The sequence below is a fragment of the Miscanthus floridulus genome, chromosome 13 (genome assembly GCF_019320115.1).
Source record: "Miscanthus floridulus cultivar M001 chromosome 13, ASM1932011v1, whole genome shotgun sequence".
Taxonomy (NCBI): Eukaryota; Viridiplantae; Streptophyta; class Magnoliopsida; order Poales; family Poaceae; genus Miscanthus; species Miscanthus floridulus.
This window is the reverse complement of record NC_089592.1, coordinates 93,696-99,695: the sequence shown is the minus strand read 5'-3', so window position 1 is coordinate 99,695 and position 6,000 is coordinate 93,696.

Sequence of the window (6,000 nt, the reverse complement as noted above, 5' to 3'; positions counted from 1 at the left end):
GACTAGAGCATCAGGAAAGTAATCCAATGTGCATATGGAAGTTGTCTGTGACCCTTGAAGCCCTTAGCAATAGTATCCTCCATCTCTGATAGAAGGAGGTCCCAAATGTCGAACACGGTCTGCTGCATCAGGGCATTAAGAAGCCAGAGCTATAGGCGAGTTAGACCCTCTCTGTATCCCAACCTGGGAAGTAGTGTCCTCCTGATAATGGCCTCTAGCACATGAGCTATAGGAGTTAGGTCACTGGGGTTCCTCCTCGACCCCTCACCAAAGGGCTCCTTGAAGCAATGTCGCACAAGATTAGTAGGGGGCACTAAACCTCCATGAGGATGCCTGGGAGGCTCCTGTTGTCCATAACATACCTCATGCAATTTGATAGGCTGATCCTGTAACCTCAGTATCTCCTAGGCCCTAAAACTCATCACCCTGTAATCTCTGTTGTTGAATACAAAGTGAATGAAGTTGTGATGTGGGTCAACGTAGAGCGATGCATAGAACTGCCGAACCTAAGATGATACATATACTCCTGTCCGGTCAATCAGATCTGTGAGCCCTAACAAATATGACAAGTAGGGGCGGATGTGCTCTCCAGCTGCTGCCACAATAGACTCTATACTGCAGACTCTCTGAGATCTGAACACTACCCCACTATTGAGATAAGCATTATAGAAATCCTCCTGCAGTGGCGTGTAGAACCCCTCTACTGCTCTCTCATCCCTCCTCGAAGGGAACCACACATCAAACTTAACAAATCTCAGCTAGCAAACCTGTTTGGCTGTGGCGGCCCTCAAGTCAAGGTGTACCACTGGAGGCAGACCCTGTGGTCTAGGCAGTGGACATGATCCCCTACGCTATGTAGCTAGCCTCAGTGGAACTATAGCACTAGTACGACTAGAGCGGTGTAGCTGGGGTGCCGGCTTGGTCTCCTCGGCCTACTGGCCCTCCAGAGTCTCCTAAGCTGGTTGAGGCTCTACTGGTGGAGGCTGCTGCTATGGCTCCTGCTAGGACTCCCCCTGATGCTAAGGCTCCTCAATAGCCAGACAATGTCTTACCATCATGATAGTCCTAGGTGGACTACCATGAAGTCGCTCAATCTCCCTCAGTCTGCCCTGAGCATCCAGTGCTAGATGATCTGCTATGACAACTCCACTATGGGCACCACCTCTCTCAACACGCTCTACGGCCTCAGCGACTGCTGCTGCTCTCACTATCTCTATGTCGGGGTACTTGCACTTCTTGGATGTCACCTGCTTCGTTGCCTTGCCTTTCGATCCTACAGGCTGGCGAGGCAGGGGCCTTCGATCATCGTCTCCTAGACCATCACCAACATTCTTCGTATGAGCCATCTGATCGGACAAGAGGATGAACTACCGCTGATGAAGATCAACTGTCAAACTGATACTCCTGAGGCTTGGCCTCGATCCATACTCGTGAGCTTGGCTCTGAGTTGTCTGACAACTACCACAAGAACCTTAACGGGACCGACTCGCTACATGATGGAATAGATGGATATACAAATAAATACAATATATCTAATAGATACGAAAAACCTAAGAAGCAAGCAATGTAGGTGCGAAATTGAGATGACGGGCATGCTACCTGGCGATCAGCGATCTGGGAAAAGAAGAGATGTCATGCAGGGAACCTCGGAACCAGCTAGGGTTAGGATTGCGAACCACTTCGAAGAATTCAGTGGCCCTGGATGATTTAGGTCAATGCATTGAGATTTGAATGGATCAAACTCACGTAAGGAGGAAGCTATGGCCTTACCGGCGAGAAGACAGAGCCAGGGCATGGGAAACAGCCTTGAGTGGCGCTCGGTGCCTGGGAGCCAAGGGTGGCACACGTGGGCGACGACGGCGTGGCGAGGTGCTCGGCTACGGTCTCGGCTGTGGCGGTGCGGTGGCTTAGGCACGGGAGGCGCGCGGTGGCTTGGGCAAGGGAGCTACTGCGGCGAGCTTGCGGTGGCGCGTGGTTGTGGGAGGCATGGAGGAGCTACGGCGATGCTGGCTAGGGCTCGGCGAGATGCGGGGCAAAAGGGTATGGCAGCGATTAAATAGGTTCCCCAACGCAATAGATAAGGAAACGTAAGAAGAGTCCTGAAGCTGCGCGAGATCCACTAACCGGACGCTCTAGTGGTAGCGACCGGATGCTACCACCCAGCGTCCGGTTGATTTCAGAGAGGTCCAATTCCTCTGGAATTGCGACTGGACGCGTCCGGTGGTCCATGACTGGACGCAGGCAGGGTCCGGTTAGTGCAGCCTATTCCTTCTTCAAATGATCGGACGCTAGATCCCTTCCTGACCAGATGCACAAATGCAGCGTCCGGTCACTCCTTCTGCTGCAGTTCACCTCCTATGAACTGATCGGACGCTGGACAGCAGCGTCCGGTGGTCTTTTTCTAGCAAATCTTCAAAGTTCCTTCACGCTGCCTGTTCCTAATCAAGTCCCAACTTGAATAAGATCCAAATAAACACCAATTGGGACTGATGTGAGTGACCTCTCTCAAACTCTCATATTTTTCAAAATATTTTGCCTTAGGCTATAATTCTGTTTAAGAAAATAGGCAATAAAAGGGCAAATGGAATAAAATGACAAAAACACCATCCATGCATATGCAATACTTTGTAAGTACATCTAGTTGATTGTCAAGTTTGATCCAAGGTTAAGCTTCTTCACACGCTTTTCGGCGGTTATCTTAACCATGTTAGACAAGCCCTATATGCATTGCCAAAAATTAAACATGTTGTATATTACAATGAATGCACGGGACAACACAAGCTCAATTTTTAGTGAAGTTGCTAAAGTCAAGTACATTAAGCCCATTCCGTAATTTACAAAATGTAGCCTCATCTAGAGGTTTAGTGAAGATATCCGCTAATTGATCTTCGGTTCTTACACCTTCTAGTGATATATTATTTTTAGCAACATGATCTCTTAGAAAGTGATGATGGATATCTATGTGCTTAGTGCGAGAGTGTTGAACCAGATTATTTGTAAGTTTTACCGCACTTTCATTATCGCACAAAAGAGGTACCTTTTCTAGAACTACACCATAGTCTAGCAAAGTTTGTTTCATATATAATATTTGTGCACAACAAGCACCCACGGCAATGTATTCCACTTCGGCGGTGGACAAAGCCACACTATTTTGTTTCTTGGAGGACCAAGACACAAGTGATCTACCCAGCAAATGGCACCCTCTAGATGTGCTTTTTCTATCAACTTTGCATCCGGCGTAATCCGAATCGGAATAGCCAATTAATTCAAATATAGCTCCTTTGGGATACCAAAGGCCAATGCTTGGTGTGTGCTTAAGATACATAAGGATTCTTTTTATGGCAATTAAATGTGTTTTCTTAGGGTTAGCTTGAAATCTAGCACACATGTACACACTAAACATGATGTTGGGCCTAGATGTGGTTAAATATAACAAGCTACCAATCATAGAATGGTAGAGAGTTTGATCAACCGAGTTACCTCCCTCATCTAGGTCAAGATGTTCATTGGTAGGTATTGGTGTCTTGATTGGCTTACATTCATCCATCTTGAATCTCTTGAGAAGATCTTTTATGTATTTCTCTTGAGAGATGAAGATGCCTTCTTTCATTTGCTTGACTTAAAAACCAAGAAAGAATGTAAGCTCACTAATCATGGACATCTCGAACTCCTTTGACATCAATTTACCAAATTCTTTGCATGAGTCTTCATTTAATGATCCGAAGATGATATCATCAACATATACTTGACAAATGAAGATATGCCCATCAAGCTTCTTGATGAATAGTGTGGTATCGACCTTCCCAATGGTGAAGCCCTTCTTAATGAGGAAGTCTCGAAGGCGCTCATACCAAGCTCTTGGGGCTTGCTTAAGCCCATATAGTGCCTTAGACAACCTATAAATATGATTAGGATATCTAGGATCTTCAAATCCGGGAGGTTGATCAACATAGACTAGTTCATTAATAAAACCATTTAAAAATGCACTTTTCACATCCATTTGATATAGTTTCATTTCATAATGTGATGCATATGCAAGTAGGATACGGATGGCTTCTAATCTTGCAACCGATGCAAAGGTCTCTCCAAAATCCAAACCTTCAACTTGAGAGAACCCCTTTGCAACTAGTCTTGCCTTGTTCCTCACAACAACACCTTGATCATCTTGTTTATTACGGAATACCCACTTTGTTCCAATGACTCTTGCACCTTTTCATCGCTCTTCTAGAGTCCAAACTTCATTGCGAGTGAAGTTGTTCAACTCTTCATGCATGGCATTGATCCAATCCGGATCTTTGAGAGCTTCTTCTACCTTGATAGGCTCATAGCAAGAGACAAAAGAGTGATAAGCAATAAATAAAGCAAGTTTTTGAGATCGAGTCATTACACCCTTTGATGGACTTCCTATGATGAGATCTTATGGATGATCTTGTAGGAGAGGTGTATTTCTTCTTTTGACCACTTGAGGAGGAGGTTGTGGAGCATCAACATCTTATGCTTGTACCACCATTTGCTCATGGAAGATATGAGTATCTTCATTTTCTACTCTCCCATCTTTCTCATCATCTTGTGGCACATTTGATGAAGAAAGTTGATCAATGACTTGTACATCATCTTCATCATCTTTTGGCTTGATGTCTCCCACCGGAATATTCTTCATAGCCTCTCTCAATGGTTCATCACCTACATCATCAAGATTCTCATGTGCTCCTTGGGAGCCATTAGATTTATCAAATTCCACATCATATGTTTCTTCAACTAAGCCGGTGGCATGATTAAATACTCTATATGCTTTGGACTTTGATGAGTAACCAACAAGAAAACCAATATCACAACGTCTTTAGAACTTCCCTAGGTGTTGCCGCTTCTTGTAGATGTAGCATTTGCAACCAAACACCCTAAAGGAGACGTCTAGCTTCTTTCCATTGAGCAACTCATAAGGTGTCTTACCAAGAAACTTTTGAAGGAATAGGTGGTTAGATGTATAGCATGTGATGTTGATTGCTTCCACCCATAGAGCTTCGGGGGTGTTGTACTCATCTAGCATTATCCTTATAAGAGTGATCAAGGTCCAGTTCTTCCTCTTAACTATACCATTTTGTTGAGAAGTATAAGTTGCGGAGACTTCATGCTTGATCCTAACTTTATCACAATAGGTTTCAATGTTTGTGTTGTCAAATTCTTTGCCATTGTCACTTTTTATCTTCTTGAGCTTCACTTTAAATTCATTTTGAGCTCTCTTGGCAAACTTCTTGAAGCAAGATGCAACTTCAGATTTATCATGAAGGAAGAATACTCATGTATACTTTGAATAGTCATCAACAATCACAAGACAATAGAGATTTCCTCCCAAATTCTTGTATGTTAGTGGTCCAAATAAGTCAATGTGTAGGAGTTCTAGCACTCTTGTGGTTGACATGAAAGCTTTGGTTGGATGAGTATTTGTAACTTGCTTGTCGGCTTGACATACACTACAAAGCTTGTCCTTCTCAAACTTCACATCCTTCAACCCTCTCACCAAATCATTCTTCATAAGCTTCTTGAGTGAGCTCATCCCAACATGAGCAAGTCTTCTATGCTATAGCCACCCAAGTGTTGTTTTGGTGAATAGGCAAGTCTTCAAATTTGTATCTTCAGAGGTAAAATCCACTAGATATAAGTTGTTGTATCTAAATTCATTGAATATCACTTGATTGTCATCTACCTTGGATACAACAACCTCCTTCTCGGTGAACAAGCATTGGAAGCCAAGATCACACAATTGTCCAACGGATAGCAAGTTGAAGCTCAATAAAGCAACATAGAGCATATTGGAGATGGAATGATCATTTGATATTGCCACTTTGCCCAATCCTTTAACCTTGCCCTTTGAGTTATCTCTAAATGTTGTTTTCTCTTGTCTATCTATCTCTTCATCTAGTGAGGTGAATATACGAGGATCACCGGTCATATGTTGAGTGCAACTATTATCAATAACCCAATGACTTTCACCGGTCTTGT